This window comes from Aedes albopictus, chromosome 3 (genome assembly GCF_035046485.1).
Source record: "Aedes albopictus strain Foshan chromosome 3, AalbF5, whole genome shotgun sequence".
Taxonomy (NCBI): domain Eukaryota; kingdom Metazoa; phylum Arthropoda; class Insecta; order Diptera; family Culicidae; genus Aedes; species Aedes albopictus.
The window spans coordinates 260,206,553-260,233,307 of NC_085138.1; the positions used below are offsets into that span (position 1 = coordinate 260,206,553).

A 26,755-nucleotide genomic window follows, 5' to 3' on the forward strand; every position below is an offset into this window, starting at 1 on the left:
AGATCTGTCCAGACGACGTCTGGCTTCCCTAAACTGGGAATCGGTTTGACCGCAAGCTGTTGAAATTAACTTCTCTTTGTCCGTCCGGCCTCAAGGATGAACGCTGAGACGATGCCAATTGCGCGCACTGAACTGCACCGGGGGTTAACACGACACCAACTGATCTTTTGCAAAACGCAAGACCGCTTTGTTCCGCCGATCATTGTACGAGTACCGGTCGGGGTTTTCAACTGATGCTTTCTCCCTCTTCATACGCTCGCCCGAAGACTCGATGCTCGATGGTGGTGTGGCCCGCACGTTGCCGCGTTTGCACTGATCAATGATGGGCTGATTGCTGATGATGAACGTTGCTCTGCTGTGCGGGTAGCCAAGCGTGTGTGTGTTTCTCGCTTGCGACTAAGTAAACGGTGCAGCTGTCGCCTTGTTGACTGGTTGAGCATTTCAGAGGTTCTCTAACTGCGACTTACGTCCCGATGGTTTTATTTTTGGTTTGGTTATCAACTTACAGAGTATTCGTACTACTATTCTAACATATGTATGACTCAGCAAAACTAAACGTAACACAACTCTACCGTAGCGGAAGAATTTTTCATAAATCGGTGATCAAACGATTTATGAAAAATTCAAAAAATCATTACTCATCCTCCTAGGATGATGGTCAGAGACAAGTCGGTCGCCCTAACTCTTGAGCAGACCTCAAGTTACATCTTTTCCTCAACTTAAACCAAACTCATACGCAAGCCTCGGCTGCCTGCCAAATCTTCTCTAACCTCCAAACTGCATAATCTCAATGCTAAACTAAATCTCACGCCAGCTGCGCCTGGCAGAATCTTCGACCTCTCAAATCGTCTCTGACCAATGTCCTTGTCCAGCTTCCACGAATCCTACGGCAAAACATTCAAATCGGATTCTAGCCTATTGTATTGACTAAAATAGGCTTAATCGCACACAAAACATTAAGAAGCTATATATACAGACTATCTACAAGGACAAAATTGGTTTGTTTTGGTTTGTGCATGTTCTGAGAAAAGAAACATTTACTTATCTAAATCGTCATGAGCCCGGGAAATAGGGTTTTACCGCGCCCCTGGTCGCGTTACTTTTGGGATGAAGATTTCATGACGACCCCCAGATCTTTAACCCTTGGCCACGCATTCGAATTGACTGGAAACACTTGAGGGTTCGTGTACACCATCCAGTCGTGGATGTGCTTGGATTGCCGAGATCGTATTTTGTTCCTTCGTAGTGGTGCCACTCATAGCTCTGTGTAGTGAGGATGGTCGAATTCTTGATGATTGGCTCGATTTGTCTCGATCGGCTAACGGCATGACCATTCGGTGTGTTTCGGTGTGAGGGTTCCTCGGGGTGTTGTTGCGCTTCACTCGTTGTCTGGATCGTTTGGTATCTGGAGCCTCCCTACTCACGACGGTTTTCAGGGTCCCAGTCTCCCTCGCCCGCTGTAGGCTATATGCTGCGCTCTTCGTGGTGTTATTTGGAGCCTCCCTACTCACTGCTGTTTTCAGGGTCCCAATCTCCCTCGCCCGCTGTAGGGTGATGACTGCTGTGCTCTCTGTACTGGTATCTGGAGCCTCCCTACTCACTACTGTTTTCAGGGTCCCAGTCTCCCTTGCCCGCTGTAGGCTGATGGTTGCGGCGCTCTTTGACATGGTATCTGGAGCCTCCCTACTCACTGCTGTTTCAGGGTCCCAGTCTCCCTCACCTTCAGTAGGCTGTCGATTCGTCCTGGTGTTTGGCGTGTCTTCGTCCTGGTATTTGGAGCCTCCTTACTCGCATCGCTTTCAGGGTTCCAATTTCCCGCGCCCACTGTAGGCTTTTCTACATCCTCCTGCTCTCCCAAAGCTCTCCAGTTGCTGTCTCCCTGCGCCTGATAGTGGCCGTAAGCTTCAACTCCGCGCCGAACCGATGTTTGGTCGTCGATCTCCGGGTCTCCACTCCTCCTATCAGAGAATACATCTGGTGCCTTGACGAGAAACCTGCGTCCCGTTTCCAGAATCACAGGGTGCCATTTCTCTCACTTGGCGAACGGCTCACGGTACACCTCCTGGCGCGATGGAAGTGTTTGGGTACCGCATGTTGATTCTCCACTTGCTACTGTTCGGCCTTCTGACGGATCGGGTAATGGAATCACAAATCGTTCATTGTTCCTGGCGAAGATCGTGGTCTACCACAAAACTGGCTGATTTGTCGAGGTGGAGAGGTAGTCGTAAAGAAGTTATTGCTCATCACACCTGACTTTTTACCATTTTCCCGTTTGTTACGTGTTTTTGGAGCATGGTACTCATGGTTGACAGGCATTGCCTGCGGACATAGCTTTAACATAGTGGAACCTCGTACGGATGTACGGAAATCCTAGCTGTCGACTCACAATCGGTGTTACTGTGGTGGAGCAGTATTGCGACGGCTTCTCACCCTCAGCCCTCGTGGTCAAATCTCCCAGTGATTGGTGTTTCTGCTAGCTTGACTGCTTCGTGGTTGACAGGCACCGCCTGTGTACATAGCTTGAACAGCCCGGAATCTCGCTGCTGGGAACGAAGATTCCAGTAGATGTAGTCGTCAAATCGGTGTAACGGACGTGCAGAATCCGGTTAGAACTTCTCTGCTTTCCTTTTCGCTGTAATGATGCCCAATTGTGGTGTTTTCTTCAGCGTTCGCTTCATCGTTGACAGGCACCGCCTGTTTGCATAGCTAGCACATGTTCGTTTAGTCCGCCTTGATGTCCTTCGCGTGGAACCTTCCCTTCTTGCCGCTCAGAACATCCTCTAGCACGTACAGGTTCGTCCCGATGATCTCCTTGACGATGGCCGGAACGAATTTCGGCTCAAGCTTGCTGTTGATTTGGTCCGCCTTCGAGGAGAGTACGAACGATCGCCGCCAAACCAAGTCTCCGACTTTGAACGCTACTGATCTTGTACGAAGATTGTATCGCTGCTTCGCCCGTTGGTGGCTGTTCTTGATCCGCTCGATGATTAGCTTCTGGATTCGACGAATCGCCGAGAGTCGTAGGTCCTGCGCTACCTTCGGGTCTTCTGGTGTGTTGAGCTCCTGCTGCGTGTACAGATCCGTGTGCAACAACAGGTTTCGTCCAAAGTTGGCTTCGTGTGGACTGACGCCCGTCGCTTCGTGCCGAGCAGCGTTTATAGCCGCCGTGATCGCCGGTAGCTTTTCGTCCCACTCTCTATGATCGCCGTCCAACAATGCCCGGATGCAGGTTACTACGACGCGGTTGACGCGTTCGGCGTTATTGACCTGCGGACAGTAGAACGCTGTCTTCATGTGGCCGATCTTGTGTTTCGCTAGCCAGGATTTGAACACCATCGATTCGAACTGCTTCCCGTTATCGGACAGTATCAGCCGTGGCCGAGAGAACTTCAGGCAAACTTCTTCTTCCAGGAACTCCACCATCTTCTGCGAATCCGCTGTGCGCATCGGCTTAACGATCACGTATTTGCTGACCCAGTCGACTACTACCAACAGCACTGTGTTTCCTCGCTTGGAACGTGTGAGCGGACCGACAAAGTCTACCGATATCATCTCCCAAGGAGTCTTTGCTGGCTTTGGGTTTCCCATTTGCGGCATCATTCTTCTCCCCGGTGCCTTGCACGCTTTGCAGGTCGCACAGTTTATAACGTAATCGTGAATCTCCTGTTGCATCTGTGGCCAGTAGTAGTGGGCTTGTAGCTTGTGCCAGGTCTTGTAGAAACCAAGATGCGCTGCTGCCGGTTCGTCGTGGAATCTTCGGATTAGTTGGAACCTCTCTTCTTTCGGAACGACTTGCTTCCACTTGTGGTAAACTGCTCCCACTTCGTCCTTGCAACGGCAGTTCTTGAATAGCGTGTCCTTGGCTATGCGGAAGTCCGGGAACTTATCTCCTTCGCTCTTCACTCTTTCCACCAGCTTTCTGTACCACGGATCCTGAACTTGGTCTACCGTGAAAACGGCTTCTGCCACCGTCCTCGAGAGAGCATCTGGGACAACGTTGATGGAACCCTTCCTGTACCGGATCTCGAAATCAAACGCGTTCAGACGCAACAGCCACCGGCTCATCAAGGCCGTCGGGTTCTTCATCGACTTCAGGTAGCTGAGTGCTGCATGATCACAGTGGACAACGAACCGGATTCCTTCCACGTAGCCTCTAAACTTCTCGATCGCTCGGATCACTGCGAGGCACTCCCGTTCCGTGACCGAGTACTTCCTCTCCGACGCTGACAACTTCTGCGAGAAGTAGCTGATGGGATGTTCCTCGCCGTTGATCTCCTGCGTTAGCACTGCTCCGATTGCTGTGTCGCTGGCATCGCACGCTATGGCGAACGGTTTGCTGTAGTCCGGCATCGCCAGTACCGGTGCCGAAACCAGAGCTGCTTTTAGCTTGAGGAACGCTTCTTCAGCTATTGGATTCCAACGGAACTTGGTCTTGCCTGATGTCAAGTTTGTTAGCGGAGCTGCTAGCTGCGAGAAACCGGCGATAAAGCGTCGGTACCAGTTGCACACACCGAGAAATCGCTGCACTTCTTTTCGTGTCGTCGGAGTCGGAAACTGAACAATCGCTTGGATCTTCTCGTCGTCTACACGCCAACCTTGCTCGTCGATTACGTAGCCGAGGTACTTCATGCTCTTCCGGCAGAACTTGGACTTCTCCGATGAAATCGTGAGATTCGCTTGTCGTAGCCGGCGGGCTACTTCTTCGAGCAGAGCGATGTGCTCTTCGAATGTCTCGGAACAGATGATGATGTCGTCCAGGTAATGGAACACCAGCGGTTCTAGATCAGCGAATAGGTGGGTCATAAGTCGCGCTAGGGCTTGGCTTGCTGTACACAGCCCGAAAGGCACCACCTTGAATTGGAAGTGGCCTCTGGATGGAACGGTGAAGGCTGTCAGTTGTCTCGAACCTGGATGGAGTGGTAGCTGCCAGAAGGCATCCTTGAGATCGATCGAAGAGATGTATTTGCTACTTCGGAGGTTGTTGGTGATCGCTGCTATCTGGGGAATTGGATATCCCTCGTTCACCATGACGGAGTTGAGGTGACGCGCGTCCAAGCAGACGCGATACTGCCCAGTCTTCTTCTTGACGGCGACCAGTGGGTTGTTCCATGGCGAGAACTGCGCCTCCTCGATGACGTCCAGCGCAATCATCCGGTCGATCTCTCTGTTGACCTCCTGCAGAACGTACGGCGACATGGGGTAATGCCGTTGTTTGCGGGGTGGTGCATTCCCTACATCGATTCGATGCTCGTACAGCTTCGTGCGTCCTAATCTTCCATCTACCGCTTTCGGAAACTTCTGAATCGCCTGCTCCAGGCGCTTCTGCTGTTCCGGACTGAGCTGCTTCATCTCCTGTTCTTCACTGATCTGATCTTCCTGCTTCGCTTCGAGTGTGCAACACACCGCTTTTACACCGAATTTGTCCCAGAAATTCATTCCCAGGATGATGCAGTCTGGAATCGAAGGCACCAACAGCACTGGAAGAACTTCGTTGCGGTTGTTGTACACGATCGGTAAATAGACGAAGTTTGCGATGTTGTGTCTCGTGCCGTCTGCCGTCTTTATTCCGCCGCTGACGGTTCCTTTCTGCAATCCGCATTCCTCTGCCAGTTCGACTTTTCTTCCTCCTAGCAGAGAGCAGTTTGCTCCACTGTCCAGCAAAGCTGTCAACTCCTTTCCCAGCACTGATATGACGGCGTGCGGTCGATTGTCACTTCCGGGGTTGATAATGATCGAGTTAAGGTTTTGAAATTCCGGGATATCGGAGGGGTCTCCGAGATTTTGCGGAGAGCTGCTCCCCTCTACTGCTGGTTCTCCGCTTGGTAGTTTACCGCGTCCATGCGGCACGTGAAGCAACTGCGCAACGAGTAGCCTTTCCTTCCACAACGGTAGCAGAATAGGATGGCTTGCGGCTTCGGACAGTCCATGAATCTGTGACCCTCCTCGTCGCAGTTCCAGCAAAGCATTGCTATTCGTTGGCCGTTCGGAGCTTCTTCCTGTTGTATCTGGCGATCTTCCCGTTGCCTGGCTGGTTCTGGCAGCAGACGTTGGCTTCTTCGGTTATTGTCGCTCTGATCCGAGCTTGGCCTCCACTGTCGTGCTTGCCAGCCCTGTGCTCTTAGCGGCTGTTCTTGCTGTTGTTGTGGTAGCCGAGTCTCGTACGATGCGGTTTGCGGCCGCTGCTGCTGTGCCGCGGTTTGCGCATCTCTTGTGTACTGCCGCGCTGCTCGCAGGACGTCAGCCTCTGTCCGGTTGTACCTATCCGTTGGCCTTGGCTGCCTTTCGTCGCGTGCGGCAAAGCTTGGTCTCGCAGAGCTCCGCTCAATGTTCAACTTCAACGCGTTGACTTGCTCCACCAGTTCGTCGATGTTGTGCTGCCAATTGTCTTCTGGTCCTTCCTCCGCTGCTTCGTGCTCGAATGCGCCTTCTTCCACCTCCACGGCGTGAACTCTGTTGAACCGCTGTGACTGTTGGTGATGCTGAACCGGTGGTGGTCTGCTGGTTACTACTGGCGTAGCGAAGTTCGGTTCCAGAAGCGCGCTGTGCGGAATGGGAATCCTGCGTTGCCTGTTCAGAAGCATTCTCGTCTCGTCGTATCCGGTGCAGACTTCCACCATTTCATCCAGTGAACGAGGCCTCGCTGCTGTTACGATGGCTGCGTAGTTCTCGTTCATGTTTTTCTTCACCAGGAAGAACTTTTCGTCGTCTGGAATGGGTGGATCGACGAAGCGGAAGAGCGCTGAGATGTCTCGGTAGAACTTCGCAAAGGATTCCTCCCTTCCTTGAAATCGAAAGCTGGCTTCCAGACGCAGAATTTGGGAGTATCCGCTGGGCAGGAATTCCCTTCTGATCTCCCGCTTAAATTGGTCCCAGGTCCGCAACTGGTTTTGCGACGTTGCTCGTGAGTACCAGTCGATGGCGTCCTCCTGCAGTAGATGCTTGATGGAGCTCAGGAGTGTGGCATCACTCATGCCTTCTGACCTCGCGAACGTTTCCACGCGATCTAGGAACACGTTGAGTGATGTAGTGTCCTTCTCGCCGCGAAACTTGAAAGGCCAGTTGTGCACGGCCTTCTGAATCCGTCGATCATCCACTCGTTCCGGCGCTGGTCGTCCTCGACGCACTAGCCGCTCCAGATCGTCCCGCATTCGGCAATATTCTTCGTGCATCCGCTGCTCTCTTTCCTGCATCTCCACTATTCTCGATTGCAGCTCGTGAACTTCTCGTGATTGTGTTTCTCGAGCTGTCCGGTTCCATGTTTCTCGCTCCCGTTGAAGGTAGGGAGGCGGTGGTGAGGTGCTCCGTTGTCTAGGCTGTGTTTCACCTCCATCTTCGTTGTCTCGCGCTCGAAACGAACTCGAAAACAGCAATCCTCGTCCCTGTCCACCAGAGAATGATGTCATCAGAGGCTGCTGTGATGCTGGCGGTGGTGTGGATTCTTGATTTGAACTGTTGCCCACTGGAATCGTGGCATCCGTCGTTCCGCCGACTGCTCCTTCCTCTTCGTTGTTGCTTCTTCGTATGGCACCCGTTGAACTTGTGTGGTTCACCTCATTTTCACCTCGTTGCACACAACTCACTACACTAGTACCATTCACTTTGTTGAGCAAAACCGTCACGTGCATGGTTAGCATCCCATGCAGCTCTCTCAGTTCGACCGGAGGGTGGATTAACCGTAATCTGTCGCGATAGTGGGTAAGGCGCGTTCGGCTTTGACTGATTGCAGCTAATGTGCAGCTGCTGTATTTGAGTTTCACAGTGTTCAATGTTGGACTGTGGACTCATTACATGGGCTGAGCTAGTGGGCTGGTTATCTCTTAAGGCTTCCTCCTGGACGAGTGCCTTTAGACGGAGGACCTTTCCTCTGTGGGTGGTAGGCCCTAAATTTACCACGTGACGCAGAGCCAACTCATACGTCACCTCCTCATCTGTTAAGTGTGTGTAATCCATGTCTTATGTTGAATCTTATATGCGTAAGGGCTAAAATTGTTTCGATAATCGTATGCCAGATAATCGAAATTGCACAAAACCAAATCTCAACAAAACCAAAACTCAAAACGCTAAACGGTAGTTCATAATGTGTGGATTTTCAGTTGGGCGCCAGTGTTGCAAGTTCCCGACCCGGTAGAGCAATGCTACCATAAGCGAAATGGGATTCGGATCACAAACACTGAAGGCTAAAGCACCACAAAAACCAAAACGAAAATCTCATTCTTCAAACATGTATTATAGGGTTTTGCTTAACATGTCGCCTACTCTGTGTTCCTAGCTCTCCTATCCTAGTCAACTTAGTCTAAGCGTTTACAATGGGTTTGACTCACGGTTACCATCGGCGCCGCTTTGCAGAAACCACGGACCTCTCCTGAACGGATGATCGCAGATGCTCGTTGGGTGCTGGAGATCGGTCCATCGCTGCTCATGCTTGGTGGGCATGCACCGGTTCGAGGTTCTACCGGTCGCTACTGTTCCTCAAAACCAAGCCTTCGAATACCACGGATCCTATTCGTTCCTCCTCGGCCGTGGGGTGTAGAATTCGCTCCCAGCCGGACGATGACCTCTCCTCTCTGCTACCGCCTCGTGCTCGTAAATGCTCCGCGGAATGCGACCCGGTGTTCAGCGCTTGACCTCCGATTGAGAGTCACGAGTGCCCAAAGACTGCAAGTAAAAAAGAGCCCTGCGGATGGTCGGGCGTTATTAACGTGTCGCCGCAGATCTTTCCTAGGCGCCTTACCCTTTTAAGGAGCTCTTTTCTGTCCCGTTGCTGCTATCGCTCTTTGGCCAGTTGGCCGTGTTGGTTGCGCGTACGCTCTCCTTAGCGTAATGGTCGTCGTGCCTGTCCCATAAATGAGGAATCAATTTGGGCAATTCAACACGATTCTGATGAAGTTTGGCTCACCTGCTTTTTCCCGATGCCTTCCAGCGAATGTTTATTGACCGACCAAATCTACAATGCCGGTCCTGGCCTGTTCGGTTTCGATCCGGCCGTCACTTCCCGTAGTGCATTTGCTTCCCTGGAAGCCGAAGTAGCTGTGTTGGGTTGATCAGTAGTTTAGCGGGGATCTCAATTCAATTTCGACTGGGTCACCTCTCACCTGATTTTGGGATCTTTTCTGCGAGCACGGTCCGTGAATGCCAAAACCACGTTTGCTACCACGTTTTTCCTCTAGCGGTTTTCGTCCCTCCGTGCGTGTGTGCAGCGTTGGCGTCTCTGACTGAAATCAGCAGGCAAAATGGTCGCTGATGAGTTTTTTGTTTGGCGATGTCACACAAAACACTAGCTCACCTGTGCTCACGTAGTCTGTCCCTCCACCAAAACGGATTCTAGATCTGTCCAGACGACGTCTGGCTTCCCTAAACTGGGAATCGGTTTGACCGCAAGCTGTTGAAATTAACTTCTCTTTGTCCGTCCGGCCTCAAGGATGAACGCTGAGACGATGCCAATTGCGCGCACTGAACTGCACCGGGGGTTAACACGACACCAACTGATCTTTTGCAAAACGCAAGACCGCTTTGTTCCGCCGATCATTGTACGAGTACCGGTCGGGGTTTTCAACTGATGCTTTCTCCCTCTTCATACGCTCGCCCGAAGACTCGATGCTCGATGGTGGTGTGGCCCGCACGTTGCCGCGTTTGCACTGATCAATGATGGGCTGATTGCTGATGATGAACGTTGCTCTGCTGTGCGGGTAGCCAAGCGTGTGTGTGTTTCTCGCTTGCGACTAAGTAAACGGTGCAGCTGTCGCCTTGTTGACTGGTTGAGCATTTCAGAGGTTCTCTAACTGCGACTTACGTCCCGATGGTTTTATTTTTGGTTTGGTTATCAACTTACAGAGTATTCGTACTACTATTCTAACATATGTATGACTCAGCAAAACTAAACGTAACATGTTCTTACCGATATTCAAAACGCCAAATCGTACAACAGGTATATAAGTAAGTAATAACGGGTGTGCTTATATTTTATTCGAATGTGCCATTAATAAATATTGGAATTATTGTGTGAAGTTTTAAATTTTAGGTAACAATCAAGGAAAATTTCTAGGGGGTGCCAAATTTGTTCTAGGGGGTGCCAGGCACCCCTGGAACCCCCCCTAGCTACGCCAATGCTTCATGGAATTCTTAAACAGATTCTTCCTGGAATTCCTTTCAGAATTCATTCAGTGATTCAGAATACCTCAAACAATGCTCAAAACGATGCTCCAGAAATACGTCCATAAATTCTCCAGCTGTTCCTTTAGATATAACTGCACAGTTATTTTTGTGACAAGCCAAAGATTGTTTCAGAAATTCCTCCAGAGATTGCTTCATCTTTTTATCCTAGTATTCTACCACGAATTCCTTCAGAGAGTTCTCGTGGAATTTAAAAGTAAATCCTATCAAATAATCCTCTACCAGGCCCCATTCTTTTGGTTCCCTGTGCAATGTTGACTGTTCTGGTCGGTAACGGAGTAGCAACTACGAATTGTACAGTCATCTCATGCTCATGCTCATGCTCAAAAAATTCTCTACGAATTATTCCTGTTTTTTAATCAAACAAAGTTTTTTTTTGTAAATCTTAGAATTCTCCAAGAATTCCAGATTTAGCAAAACCATTCTTCCAAAGATTTCACTATGGATTTACTATACAATTATCTACGAATTATTCCGTAGCTTTTCCCAGAAATTCCTCCAAAGATTTGTCGCAGAATTGTTTCAGTTCTTTTTAAGAGTTGGCCCGGAGACTGTTTCAGGAATTTCTCCAGAGGATCTTCATTGTTTCTTGCAAAGATTAAACAAGAAATTCTTGAAGCGAGATACCAGAAATTAGATTCTTCAAGGAATTATTTCTCTGGAATTCTTCTAGAGATTCAATCAGTAATTACTTTTGAGAATCCCTTAGGAAATGCTCTAGAAATTCCACCACCAAGTTCTCCGACGATTCTACAAGGAGTTCCTTCACATCTACTTTCAGAAATATTTCTAGGAACTCACTCAGAGATTCTTCCAAGAGTATCACCACGCTTCCTTTAATAATTTATCCAGAGCTATATCTTACCATTCTCTAGAAAATATGCTTCCGAGAAATCTTACGGATATCCTTTAACCCTCGTCGTGCATTTGGGTCATTATGACCCCTAAACGTGCACTAGGTCAGCGAGGTGAGCGCACGCTAATGCACGAAGAAGGTTAATTTTCTCCTGAAAATCAAACTAAAGATTCTTCAAGAACGTCCACTATGAGTTGCATCAGAGGTTTCTGTTGGAACTCGGCGCAAGAAGCTGCGGTCGAAAAAAATTCTCCCCCGCACCAAATGCACCATATACGAGACAGACTCTAATAAGACCGGTGCTGTGTATGCTCGAGAAGGACATGCAAGCACTCGAAGTGTTCGAGCGTCGGGTGCTTAGGACCATTTTTGGCGGTGAGCAGGATAACGGTGTGTGGAGGCGAAGAATGTACCACGAACTAGCTGCACTCTACGGCGAACCTAGCATCCGGAAGGTCACAAAGGCGGGAAGGATACGATGTGCATGGTATGTTGTGAGAATGTCGGTAAACAACCCTGCAAATCTGGAGTTTATAAGATATCCGGAATGTAAGAAGGGCGGCGTGCAAAATGGACGGACCCATGATCTGGCAAATATAGGAGCCGAGGAACCGAGTGCTGCGGCGAGGAATTGTTGATTCAATTTAATTGTGATAACAATGACATATTAAGGACAGACTTGTTAAAATCCTAAAATGACCGCCACAATGGCCGACTTCGGCACCTACTCACGATTTTGAGGGCACAAATCTCTTCGTAAACAAAACCAGTGCACCTGAGCATTTCATTTTAAGCTTATTACAAGTGAGCAAGAACAGAATAATAACATGCATTGTTGTTTGAAGTTTGCTTCTTGAGATTTGTGCGTTTGAAGTTCTCATGCACTGTTGAAGCGGGATGTCAAGACGTTTGTCCTTAAATAAATGAAATGAATGAATGAAATGTAGAATCTCGTCCAGATAATCATCGGTGATTATTCCAGCTGGAGTTCTCAGAGATACTCTCAGAAACTCTTCCAGAGAGTTCTCAAGCGATTCTACCTTAGATTCTTCAAGAAGTTCTCCCAGGAATTCTTCTAAGAGTGCCTGCTGTAGTTACTCCTGAGTGTCCTCTTAGACTGTCGCCTAAGAGTGTCTCCCAAACATATTTCTCAAGATTCATCCGAAATACCTCCAGGAATTACTTCAACCTTTTCACGAAAAAAACTTTCAAACATTTCTTAAGGAATTCTTCTAGAGGTTCCTTTAAACAAATCTTCCAATGATTTCTTAATTAATTATCCAGAGATTTATCCGGAAACTCTTCTACAAATACCACAAATACTTCCTTTAGAAATTCCTCTAATGTTTCTTGTAAAAATTTCTACCGATGTTTCTTAACAATTTTTTGCAAAATCATTTCTCAAGATTCATCTGAAATACCTCCAGGAATTACTTCAACCTTTTAATGAAAAAAAAAAAACTTTCAGGAATTTCATAAGGAATTCTTCTTGGGGTTTCTTAAAACAAATCTTCCAACGATTACTTAAGGAATTCTCCGGAAAAAATACCACAAGTACTTCTTCCAGAAACTCATTTCAAGTTTATTGTAAGAATTTCTTCAGATATTTTTCATCAAGGTCTCCACCAGAGATTCCTCTACAACTTTTTGCATAGGTTCCACAAGGAACTTTCAAAGCAGCTGTTTCAGGAATTATTCAAATTTTAGGAATCCAGATTTTTGGAATTTAGGTTTTAGGAATTCGTCTCTACTAGACATTTTAAAAATTCCCAAAGAAATCTTTTCAGAGATTCGTCTACGACGAAGTCACCTAAAAGTTCATTCCAATAGAAATTCCGCAAAGATTTCTCCAGAACTATCTCGAAAACTCAATGGAGATGATTCTCGAAAAGTTCTTCCAATAATTCTTCCAAAAGTCGCCCATGTAGCCCATGTAGTAGTAGTTCTGTTGTGCATAAACTTGCACTAGATCTAGGTTTTTGTTTTTCTTAAAGTTACAGGCAAATTTAAAAAAAGGGATTAAGTCTAACCGGCCCTCCCTACGTAAAAAATACTATACCGTGTCCGATAAGTTCTTATAGGTACAAAACAACTTTGATTTACAGCTTTAATTATGATTTTGAATATAAATGTTTTAATTGAAAGGTCACATAAAGACTGGACTCGAAAAAAGTGAGACACACACAATAATGTATAACTTTTGATTGCGTACACCAAAATAGCTGATTATTTTTGACCAGGAATAGTACATTATGTGTAGCTAATACCATGAAAATTTCATCAAAATCGGATAAGTGTTGACGGAGATATCGTCGAAACAAGAGATTTACCACTTAAGAACTTTGGGCAAACAAAAACTTTAAAAAATATTACTTTTTTACCTAAAACTGTAGGACTAACAAATACTGAGCCGATTTCAATATATGTAATCTGTACGTAAAGTATGCATGTGAAAGTAACCGCTAAGTTTATAGAGGAGTTTGGGTAAACTTAGCTCTAAAACTATATGCTGCCGCCACCTCCCGTCTATGAGGATATGGGCAAACAACATTTAGGATAATTTTGGAGTATGTAAGCAATGGTTTGGAAATGTTTGGAATCGGTGGTATTAGGATGAGAACTACTCATATTTGTATGCGTGAAGACTCAGACATTACCAATACTTTGAGATCAAACTCGCCAAAAATGGTTTCTTCAGAAATAATCCATGTGTATTAAATCATTTATTTAGCCCGTACATGATTCATCTACCAACCAATTTTTGAGAAAATTTGCTTTCGAATAAGCCATCGATGGTCACATAGGGTCTTGTATTAAGAAAGTTATTATTTTTTTCCACCTTTGGGCTTGAATTTGCCCAATGTGCAACGTATCAACTATCAAGTAGGTATGTATCTTTGGCACTATGTCACAATAAGCAGATGTGGTTTTTGGTAGACTTAGTGAAATTCAAACTGCTCTAACTTTAAAAGTATGCAACAAACATGGCTGAAATTTTCACTGAAAACAGTTAAACACAACAACTTAACACTGTCAGAGTTTTATACAAATCGGGACAGTGCTGCCAGTTCTACAGTCAAAATAGTGCACATTGATTTTAATATGATAAAAATTGCCCACAATTTGAAAAACCCGTTTTTTGTTTGTATTGAATCGATTATGATAAAATTTGCTCTACATAATTAACTTTACTAGGTCAATAATATGACCAGACAGGCACACTGAACATGCACTACGTCATCGTGGTGTGAAAATCTTAACATCTTAGGAGGGTTGAATTGATGCTGTTTGAGTGAAGCTTTGGGAAACTGTGTTGTTGAAATTGCAAGAAATGGTTACCCAGTTACCCAAAGTTTTGCTCAAACAGCATCAAATTAGGCTAGCAATCATAATACTCACGCTTTTTGCTCCATTTTATCACAGAAACGGAGAATTAACCTTCTTACCATACAAAAAATCAGCTCATTACTACAAATATAGTACTTCTAATCATAGATTGTGCCCTATTGCAAAATTTTATACATATTTCCATATTAAATGAATTGCTTGCAGCTACTTGTTAGATCTTACAAGAATTAAATGTGACATGTTAATGATATTCCAGGAGTAAATTTGCGCTATAGGTCAGAACTATGGAATAAAACTGCAACGATAGTTCCAGCCAAAAAAATCTATTAAAACAATTAATGTTTCATAATCGGATAAGTGAATAGTTGATGCAATTAATTTATTTACCCTCTGATCTTCTTTCGCGTGAACGGAGAGCGTGGTTGTTTGCTCCGTTGCAGTTACTGAAAAACTGGCAGTTAACAAATGGCCCCAGGGGGGAAAGTTGCGTGGTTTTTTTTTCTGGTTTTATACCTACCTGTTAGACCCTCAATAAAGATATGAAAAACGTTAACCGCCTCGCCGCGCTGTGTTAGACAAGCACGGCGTCGCCAAAGCAAAGAAGTCCTTCCCGAGTTTGGTTCTGTGCTATGAATTAAACATGAAAAAGTCACATAAATTAAGCACTTTGCGCGCGATACCTCTCGACGATGGTCTTTTCGGCAAGATCTTGGCTGTTGCTACCGAACCACGCACTCCACTTGCCATGTGTCTGTTGTTGGTTTTCAAGCATAACGCGGGAGGCGTGTAATTGCATTTAATGGTACTCCTTTAGTTGACAACTTTGTCGGTGAGATGCCCGCTGGCGCAGCCAGCCTCGGATTGAACTGTTTGATTTATGTCGATTCTGTGCCGGTCGGTTGGTTGGTGTGCCCAGACATGGCAGCAGAGGGGGGCTATAATTTAAAAGTCGGTAGTCGGTCTCGAAGTATTAATGTTCGATCGGAACATGCTGATTGGGGCCACATCAGTAGTGCAGCCGGAGCCGGATCGGTTGCAGTCGGAGTAGGTTAATATCCTTTCATAATGGTCGTTAATGAAATAATAATCACCAACAAATCATTATCGCATATACGGGGAACGCTTTGCAGAACGAGGTTGATTTATCAATTAACGGCGTTTTCGATTCTGTGTGCGGATGAGTGACAGAAGCCGCCGTTTGTTTTGACACGCTCGCTGAGCAACACATGTCCAGCAAATTAACACTGGTTCTGTTCACGCTAAGCAGCCTAGAATGTTGCGCCACATTGGTTTATGTCTTCTAAGATTATAAAATGCTGCAGAAAATATAGAAGTGGTTCCATTGTTTAGAAAGGAAAAACAGAAATGGAAACACAAAAAAGAAAATCAAACAGAAGTAGGGTAAGAAATCAAGCTTTGAACTAGTCAAATTGTAATCTTAATTTGAACCATTTCTAAATTCATTAAAATGATACACTTTTTGGGCAAATCTTGTCCCAAAAAGATTGGTAAATGGATTCTCGTAATATAACCTGGTATAATTGATTTTAAAAGCATTGAATGAAGCGATTTTTTCATTGAAAATAAGAAATTGAAAAATCACTGCGATTTCACCCATTTCCCCCCAGAGGAGGCACATTTTCGGTGCACTCGTACAGCTCACGCATTGTATCAAACGCAATAAGTGAATACGTTAATTGAAAGCAAATTCATCGTAGAATCGACTAACTGAATAATATTCCACATTATTTGTCATAAAATTATCAAATTTACGTAATTATTACTTGGAGAATCTTATCTTGAATTGAACCATTTGTAATCTAGATTTGAACTAGTGAGAGGGGGCGAGCTTCTAGTGTTGGCCTGCAGACTGCGCTAGTGGCTGCTTTGTTTACTCTTGGAAAATGAAGAATTCCAAATTTTGTTTCCAAATTTCTGAAGAATTCCGAACATTCTGAGTTGGAATTCCACTGCCTAATGAAACATAGTTATGAGCATTAGCAGATCCATGTGATTTTGGGTTGTTTAGCATGAAATTGGCTGTTGTGGGAATTTCTCGAGCTGCTGCCGCCAGTAGTTCAAATCTAGATTAAAATTGGTTCAAATTATGATTACGATGGTTCAAATTAAGATTAAAATCATTGTTGATGAAAAATCAAATATTTCAATGAAATTCGGTGCAAATACCAACTTTTTACCACTTTACGAAAAGCTAATACCTGTGTCTTTCATATGCCTGAGACTTCACCGTAGTAAATTATTTCCATGTGGGTGAAAAAATCAGTCAAAATTCCCGATGCTTCAGAAAACCGCATTTTGGTTCAATTCATGATTACCTACCCTAGTATGGAATGAGCTCACCTGTTACTCTGTGAGGTTTACACGGCCGATTTACCGACTTTGATTGGGCAAATGAAACACCACAAAAAGGTGCACAGAAAGGCAACTAGGAAGGATTTTTACGCATTTTCGGTAAAAGGCAGAGGGTCGCAGGGTATATGGAATTAAGGCAAAGAGAGAGGTTTAACATCCAAAACTCCTCTCTTGGGCACGTGGGCACGGGCTTGCAGCGTGGATTTCGTGGCCGTGTGGTTAGGGGCGTCAGTCGTCTAGCCGTTTCGTAAGCCTCGGAGTGTGGTTTCGATTCCTGCTCCAATCGGTGAAAACTTTTTGTCAAACGGAACATTCTACACTGGACCACTGGGTGTTTCAAGTGTTGTCCGTTGTCTAATGTTAGTAATCGTTCAGTCTGTGCAAACTCTGGTTGAAGACGGTGTAGTGTCTTTGAAAAATCTGGTCCGTTGACGACCGACCGTCGATGAAGCCGGTTTTATAACTTCCACGAAAACAATTCACTGCATCCCTTATAGAACTATTCGTTTCACCAACTCCATGTACCTGATGGTGGTTTCGGCTGTTTCGTTGATTTGGTTGGTTTTATTGCACTTCAGCAGTCCTCTAAAAAGGGCAGATCGGGCTCGTCCTCGTTCTGCAACGCTACCCCGAGCTGATATAGCTGCTGAATCCCCCGGAAGTTGAGGATTTCTTCGGTATCAGGACAACTGCATATTTTGAATTTGCTTGTATAACTGCACCGAAATCCAAATTTTCATAATGATTGCTGCTCAAGAACAACTGTCATGTACCTACAATATACCAAAGTTAGGCATCATACCAAAACAAGATGTTGATCGATTATCCTGGTATTAGAGAACAACTTAAGACACGCGGTTTTGAACTTCATTGAACGATATTTAAGTTCTTGTACCGACTTTTCGAACCCTCTAAGCAGAATACCTTTTCGAATGAGTGTAATCAGTTTCGTACCCTTCAATTTCGCCCTAATTGCTTATCCTTTGACAGATACGCGTATTTCGACTACCACTTGTAATCTTCCTCAGTGCCAGTTATCCAGTTATAACAGTGGATAACTGACACTGAGGAATATTACAAGTGGTACACTGAAATAAATTTTAGAGTAACATTAACTATCCAAACATGTTTAAGTTTACCATGCCTTATAATAGTAATGGTGACTATGTTTTCAATAATAGTTACTATGATTGTCTAAAAATTACCATGATTTGACAACCTGACAAATAGTAACCAGTACCATAAAACGTAGTCACTTTGATTGCACATTTTCTGTTCGGTAGAACTATATTTATGTTTGCATTTACTATGCCCGTAGTCAAAACAATCACTTTGAACTTCAGTAATCTTCGTAGATTTTTTTTTTCAAGTCCATCTTTAATTTGTTATAAAATGTGTCCATGGCGAGGTTCACGGTGAGTTTGTAACAAAATTATAGTGAATTCATTTACAAAATCCTCAGTTTCTGTTCCAGAAATCCGGAACCGGAAAACCTGAACTAACAGCAGCGCTTCCGGACACAAACTCAGAAATCGAAGTAGTTCAACTCTCGCTTCAAATAAAGTCGTAACGGGAGCCCTTGCGGGAGCCTGCGTTTCTTCCAATGGCAATACGATCGGCATACTGCACCCCTCGCGGCACCCAATCTGATGCCGCGCGATATTGCTACTTTTCCGCCAGGATCCCTCCACCTTCCATTCAAACTCCGAGACGGTTCCAGAAACCACCAGCCCGAAGTACACAACGCTGCTGAAAAAGCATACGAATCGCCCCTATATAGAACACCTGCAGCGGCCCCAGATGGATTTTCGTCAATCATTGGTTTTCCCCTCGGAGAAGCCGGTACCGCATCCGCCATAGTAGTAGTTCCCGGACATCGTAGCCCAATCCCATGTAGATTCCCCGCAGAACTTTCATATGAATCCGGAATTCCGCTGATTCCTTCCTCAGACCCTCATCCGCCTATCTTCATTACTGCGATCATCAAAAGTGTTTATTTTGCTATGTGATTCTTAATAAAAGCAATAAATTAAAAGAAATTTGTTTGTTTGATTATTTTTTTCGACGTAAACAAAACGACACTGCCCATGGACTACGCGCATAGTAATTGAAACCATATTACGATAGTCATGTTTACTATGCAGTGTACCATGCACATAGTAAAATTAACTACAAAATGTGATTCAAAAATACCATGGAATGTAAACATAAAGTAACATAGTAAATTGAACCCTGCACATGGTAGTTTCAATAAAAAAATATGGTCTACCAAAATCAAGTAGTAAAAGTGTTTTAGTTTCACCCTCGATACAGTCAGAATTACCATGTCCCTTTTTTCAGTGTAGTCGAAATACGCGTATCTGTCAAAGGATAAGCAATTAGGGCGGAATTAAAAGGTACGAAACTGATAACACTCATTCGAAGATATTTAGGTGCTCTTGCTGTCGATTTTGATTCTTTTTGCACCAAAATGAAGATAATTATTCATACTATTTTAATGGTACTTGAAGCTTTGTTTCGAGAAAGTAGGGAATTTCCAACCCTTGCAATTTGCAACCGAAAAACTGTAAGAGACACACAAGTTTGCTCTTGTTGCGCTGTGTAATGGTGAGTTCAAAGGCTTATGCATGTAGTTCCCTGTATTTAAAAATTAGGGACAGAAATCGTGTCCGTCCCATTTAACTGCTCTGGAGATGAAACCTCCGTTTTCCAGTTTTTAACAGCCACTAGCGAATAAACTTTATGCTGCTGCTACTGCTGCTAAACCACTTGTCTGAAGTTGTAGGTATAAAATGTCTTCATTGGGACACAATGTTTTCAACTATAATTGACCTCTTACACTAATGTCCCACAAATTAGAGCCTACACAACCGAAAAGTGGCACTTCGCAAACTATGATCAAGCAAATTTAATTTAACGTTCGATCTGTTTTATTGCTTTATTGTTACAGATCGTCATCGGCTGGGTAACGATTCTCACGAAAAAAAAGGCATATCTCTCGAAAGAAATAAATTTAATTGACCCACGATCGGCCAGCAGTCAGTCGCCACCTAGTTCATATAAGGAGCTATAATTAAGTGACAATGCCGTTTTTTATTCCTTCAAGCTTATTCCCTGGCTGATGCCGAGCACTATACGAAAGGTGAGGAAAACTGATGCGCGACAACGGCGATCTTCGACGGTTTACCATAAAAATCCATATGGGTCTGGCTGGTTAAACGTCTTTGCCCACCAGCTACCACACAGTCAGTCGTCAGTCATGACATAGCGATGATGCCATGGTGGTTCGGATCATTCGTACTTGTACCCTGGGGAAAAATCGATAAATTAAATTGCATGTAAATATAGAGGCAGCCTTAAACAAAAAGCTGATATTTTCTCTTCCTGCTGCATTAATTGCCAGTGCATGCATCTACGGGCCATACCTTTCTGGGGCCGAGCATGTCAGACAGAAGGCTTCACTCGAGTAAGACCTACTGTACTGTGCTATACGTTTACCTCGTGGTTTGACACTTTTAGCGTTTTTATTAGGTGCGCGTTTAATGTGCGATGGCAACAGTTTGAATTATCACCTTCTGTCAGACTGGGAGAATTAATCGATGGCACATTACGAAATACTTTTTTGCCGGCTGCAAGTAGGTTTCCAGATTGGAAATCAGCTAGCTTGTGGTAGCTGGAAGTTTATTTATGAAGATGATCATTATCTAGCTTAAGGTTACCAACAACATGTACCCGTCTATCTTTTTTACGATCGTCATAGAACGAACGTAAAAAAATCTGTTGTAAAGTAAGGAGAACAAGAAAAAATATTATATTTTTTTAATACCTACTACTCTAGATGAAGTAGAAGTGTTTCAAAATATATAAATAAGTAGTTTCCTCGCCGACGAACATGAGGGTTTAAGTGCTACCTCGCCGATCGTGGATCATAGAAATTCATCTGGAGAATGAAGCATGCTACTGATGTGGCATTCATTTGTGATAACTAAATACATACCAACTAGAGCAGAAAACTGAGTCGTGAACCACAATGCTTCTATTCTATCCATCGACAAACAATAATACCACCCCCCCCCATAGATCATTAAGCTATGTCCATTTTGTGCACCAGCATTCTGCCGAAATTGCCACCAACATAACTCTCCTTTAAACAACGTCAAAATTACAACAAATTATTTTAGATTATAATGTTAATTAACCTACAGGCCCGGTAATCACATTTTCCCTGGAGATTTATGTGTATAAATCATCACCATAATGACACCCTCATAATGAGCTTGTGTGGATAATTTATCGATTTGGTGACGACGACACTTTATTAATGGGACGAAAATGGTCGGCCGTGCCTCTAACCTGCGCCTGCGATGGGTTGTATTCGAAACGGTAGTGTAGTTAGTGGCTATAATAGTTACCCGGTCAATTATCGACGTGCTGCAGCAGTTATAACTGCATTGCGACATCATCTGCCACGGTCGGCTGGCCGGCCGCCTGGTCTCACAGCCGTCTACTCGGGGAGGCGCGGGAACGGAAATTCCTCTAGGAATTTAAGAACGGCGACAAGCTCTCTCGCTATTCGGACAGGAAGCCTTAAAGCACTTCTGTTGAGCCGTTGACTTTGGGAGTGCCACAAATCGTCCCGGTCGTGCCCATCAACAGCAAGTCGGGAGAGAGTACCTCTGTCGGTCCCGCGGACTGATTACTGACAGTCGAGAAATTAATTTTAATGAATACATTTTTCATGATAATTTATTATAATTTAATTACATGCAAATACCTATAATTATGTATGCAAATCTTCTTTCACGGCAGACCAAATAGCTAGTGGTTATGGAATTCTGCGAGAACAGTGCTCGGTGACCCATTACGGAGTGGTCTTTCGCGGCGGGTTGCAATTCTTGCGCGTGTGAGAATCATTTTGCAAATCAGACCGCGCGGATGCACTTGCATATGTATATAATCTACAATGTTGTTCGGTGGCGCCCACAGTTGGTTGAGAGGTGCTACAATAGGGTAGTGGAGGTATTTTGGACCGGGCAGGTATTTTGGCCCACCTAGGGAGTTTTAGTATATTTATCACATAATCTCTACTAAATCTTGGTAATTTTTTATTGGAACACGAAAAGTATTCAACTATGTGATGACCTTTATTTTGGATGTCAGTTAAATATGCTGTTCAGTATCAAAAATAGAGAAAATGTTTTCACTTCCAATGAAACGCACGGAAAAGCACCAAAAACAAAGAAGGTGACAAATTTGTAGTCGGATTCAAAGAGGTATTAAATTTTACCAATAAATATTTATTTCATGTGAATGTAGTTAGGGCCTTGTAAGAACTCAAAATAAACTGTTCTTAACCTCGGTGGAGCGATAATATTTACCAAAATGGTGGTTGGAGGTATGGCCAAAATATGTTCAACATAATCAGATGTGGACATATTTTGGACCACCTGTCAGATCCATCTCTCCAGTTCCTTCTAAAGGGAGAAAATATTCATGCCAATGTAATGTAGTCTAAAAACAGATAAATAGAATAAGTTGGGACCTTCCGTGATCTGGGTTGTTATACGGTAATTTTACAATGAGATTGTTGTGGGTTCGATTTGTGTCCTAACAACTTTTCGACAAGTTGTAATTTTCAGGTGTTCAGTCATCCAGTTTAGAAAAGTTGTCCTTCTCGGCAATCAGTTGATGACTGAGACAATGTGTTATCTAATGTATGTTTGATAATTTACGTATCATTCAAATTATTTTATTTTTGATGGCATTTCCCTAGGCCTTTCCACTCATTACAATATGTGTGGAACGCCTTTATATTTAGCAAAATCACTAGACTTTCACGCTTCTATGAAGCGTTACGTAACTTATGCACGGTGACTGACGTTATGCAATAATTAATTAATACACGTTTTGCGTAAAATTTATTTTATGAAACATCATACTACAATGCGTAAAAACTGGCAATTGCAACAAAATGTCATCTTTTTTTATCATTACGTAATTTTTAAACGTTCCCTGCCTCAAAAAATGAATAGAAAAGATGTAAACCTCACGTAGTTTTAACTATGTTTAAATTTTTGCTGAGGTGGCATTCATTTCATCAATCAATTGAAGTTTAATTTGGTGGGCCAAAATATGTGCACTTGGTGGTCCAAAATAAAATCAGGTGGTCCAAAATAGAAGCCCAAGATCCTTCAGGAGTTTTGATATTTCTTGTATTTACTACAACAATTTTAAGTTCTGGTTGGCCTTTTTCGATAGAAAACATGTTGCTCTATGTAATGCCTACTTAAATTATCCATATTTTGAAGTAGAAACTTTCTCTTTTCGCTGAATTGTTCATCCACTTCCTAAAGGGGTCCAAAATACCTCGCTTACCCTAATAGGGTCTTCGATCACAACAAACTTCACAGATCTTGGAATTGTGGAATCTAACCACCTCGGACCACCCTTTGATCATAGGGTTTGTGCCGTGAACCAATAATCATTTCACTGTGCGTTTAAAAGTTCCTTCCTATATTTCACATTGATTAAACACTGAATATATGCAATTCATGTATAAATCTTCGAAGCTATTGTTTGAACCAAGAATGGAAAAAAGCCGATTCCAATACTTAAAACTTCACAGTACAGTACAGTTAAACTACAGAAAAACGGACGTAACACCTAGAACAATATACGCGAAAAGCAAAAGCAACGCAATGCAAAAGAAATTTGGAAGACTGCGTTGCGCCTAGCGGCAAAGTTTCATGACACGAATCATCATTTGTACAGGGTGGCTCAAGTTGATTGTTAGTGTTCATGTCAGTTCCGCTTAGGTTTCTTACGACACAATTCGTCAATGGTTCAGCTAAAAGACTTTTTAATAGCTTTACAAACAAGAACTGTTTAATATGTGGTAGGATATTGTACTATTTGAGCAGGCGTATTTAATTTGGCCACTTGTCGCTATAACTAAGCATTGGCGTAGCCAGGATTTTTTTCTGGAGGGGGCCCAGGAGGGAGGGTGGGGGGTTGTGGTCTGACTTGAGTTGACTTTAAGCGGCATGGTCGCCCAATATGTGAATATGCAAATCGGCAGTTTAGAGGAATTTAGAATTATTGCTTCAATGCTTTTAATCCAGGGATTCTTACACAAATTCTTCCAGGAATTCGCAAAAAGGCTCTCCTGAGGATTGCTTCCGCGATTTCTCATGGGGTTTCTACAGAAATTCCTCTAAGAATTACTCCAGGGATTCAATCGGGTATTCCTTTTGTGATTCTTTCAGGAACATCTTTCGAGATTATTTTGAAAATACCTTCAAGAACTTGTCACTTTTTGGGATTCCTTCAGGAATTCCTCTTGAAATTCGTTCAGAAACTCATCCAGGAATTGATCCAAGACTTCCTCCAAAAACTGGAGATCCCTATTGGGGTTTCTACAGGAACTCCTCCAGGGATTCCTTCAAAAACTGCTACAAAGATACTCCCAAGAGTTTTTTTTTTAAATTTTTATTACCATGTATTTTAACTTATGCTAATTCTACACTTACTTCCAAGAGTTTCTCTACGTACTATTTTTAGGATTTCTTCAGGGTTTCCTCAAGAATTTCAGCGATTTCAGTATTTCCTCCTGGGGTTTCTTCCTTGATATTGATCCTTGGATTTCTTCCAAGACTTCCTCACGGGATTCCAGCAGAAATTCCTTCAGGAATTGTTCCAGGATATTCTTCCAGGAATTTTAGAGATTCATTCAGGAATTCTTTCAGGGATTCATCGATGAATTCCTTTAGGGATTTCTATAAAGATGTTTCTTGAGATTCCTTCAGGATTTTTTTCGATGATTCCTCCAGTTATTCCTCCAGAAATTCACTCAAGAATTCCTCTAGAGATTCCTCCAGGATTTTTTCCAGGGGTGGTTCCATGGAATTACCCTAAGAATTCCTATAGGGATTTCTCCAAAAAATCCTCAAGGAATTCCTTCTGGGATTCCACCAGCAATTTGCCCAGAAGTTCCTCCAAACATGCCTCCTGAGGTTCCAGAAAAATTCAGGGAATCCTCTAGGCATTCCTTCAGGAATTTTTCCAAGAATTTCCAAAAGGATTCTTCCAAGAATTTTTCCAGAAATTTCTCTAAGGATTCCTCCAGGAGTTTCTCAAGATGCTTCCACATAAATTTCTCTAGTGATTACTCCTAGAATTCCTCTAGGTAGGGAATCCTCCTGGAATTCATCGCGGGATTCCTCCAGGTATTCCTATAGGAATTCCTAGATGAATTCATTTTGAAGTTCCTCCAAGTATTTCTGTAGGAATTTATCTAGGGATTGCTCCGGGAATTCTTCCAGTGGCCCCTCCCAGAATTCCTCTAGATATGCCACCAGGAATTCATCCAGGAACTTTTCCAGGGATGTCTCCAGGAAGTCCTCCAATTTTTCCTTCAGAATTTCCTCCAGAAATTTCTCCAAGAATTCCTCTAGAAATTTATCCAGGAATTCCTCCTGGTATATTTTCAGAAATTCTCCAGGGATTTCCCCAGGGAATCCTCCTGGAATTCATCGCGGGATTCCTCCAGGTATTCCTGTAGGAATTCTTCGATGAATTCATTTAGAAGTTCCTCCAAGTATTTCTGTAGGGATTCCTCTAGGGTTTTCTCCAGGAATTCCTTCAGGGATTTCTACAGAAATTCTTTCAGGGATTGCTCCAGGAAATCATTCCTTTCAGAAATTTCAGAAATCTATTCAACATTTTTTCCTTGGACCTACCCAAGAAATTTTCCAGAATAACTTGAAGATTTTTTGAATTACTTGAAGGATTTCTAGAGGTATCCCTCCAGCGATCAGTATTGAAATTCTTTAAGATAATTTTAGATGGATAAGAGACGATTCAGCCAGTCTCTGTAAAAAAGACACATCAATCAATCAATTTAGATGGATACAGGAGTTAGGAAATTCTCCAAGAAGTCATCCAGGAATCCTTTCACAATTATCTCTGGGATATCTGTAAGGAGTTCATCGACAGATTTATTCAGGAATCCATTCATGAATCCCTTCAAGAATACCCTCTGCAGCTTTTTTTTTTTTTTTTTAATTTCTTTGTATTTGTGAATTTTAACTTATTGCTAATTCTTCACAAACCCCCTCTGCAGCTCCTGCAAAGGAGTTTCTTTAAACATTCGTCCTGCGATTCTTTCCGGAATACATACTAAACGTCTATGCACTTGCACTTACATGCTAGAAGATCTTTGAGACATTTCTCCAGCTAACTCTTCAGGAATTCACCTAGAGAAGACACTTTCGGAATTCTTTCAGGGTTTTCTACCGAAATTTCTCTAGAAAATACACCGCGATTCTCTACGCATTTGTTCCTAAATTTCTTCAGCCATTTCATTTTGAATACATTCCTGTTATTCGTCCAGGAATTCCTTCAGGTGAATTACAGGATTTTTCCAAGAATTCCACCATTATAGAGTTCACCGGAAATACCTCCAAGAAATTCTTCAAGAATTTCTCCAGGGATTCCCTCAGAAATTCTTACAGGGACACCTCGAGGGTTTTCTCCAGTGATTGTTACAAGGCTTTGACGAGTATACATTCAAAAATTCTTCCAAGGATCCTACCGGGAATACGTCAGTTGACATTTCTATAAGATTATGTTCTGAGAGAGTATCCAAGTAACAATTCCATTGCTGATTGGTTTTGATAGTTTTTATTAGGGGTTTATTACAACAACAATTAAAACTCAAAGTTGTATGACTACTTTTATGAAAACCATTGACGAAATGTTATATAGTACACTCGAAGATATCCATAAAGCCAGATTTTAAGAGTAAACAAAACTCTCCGATATGTGGGCCCATATAGCCGAGGCGGTAAACGCACGGGTATTCAGCATGACCATGCTGAGGGTGACGGGTTCGATTCCCGGTCGGTCCAGGATCTTTTCGTAAAAGGAAATTTCCTTGACTTCCTTGGGCATAGAGTATCTTCGTGCCTGCCACACGATATACGCATGCAAAATGGTCATTGGCAGAGG

General features: G+C 43.5%; 1 protein-coding gene and 1 long non-coding RNA gene across 12 annotated transcripts in view; both read right to left on the reverse strand.

Annotated features, from left to right (window-relative positions):
• Positions 1–26,755, reverse strand: part of LOC109424501 (bcl-2-related ovarian killer protein) — a 154,376-nt gene that overhangs the window by 65,016 nt on the left and 62,605 nt on the right. The gene's annotated exons all lie outside the window — the stretch shown is intronic.
• On the reverse strand, positions 8,202–9,886 carry LOC134290095 (uncharacterized). Of its 4 annotated transcripts, XR_009998861.1 has the most exons (5): positions 9,284–9,886; positions 9,093–9,212; positions 8,897–9,027; positions 8,732–8,833; positions 8,202–8,674 (listed from the first exon to the last, which is right to left on the reverse strand). It is a non-coding gene; the product is annotated as an uncharacterized LOC134290095 (long non-coding RNA). The 4 variants fall into 4 exon arrangements; XR_009998860.1 differs by having other exon boundaries at positions 8,202–8,833; XR_009998859.1 differs by having other exon boundaries at positions 8,732–9,027.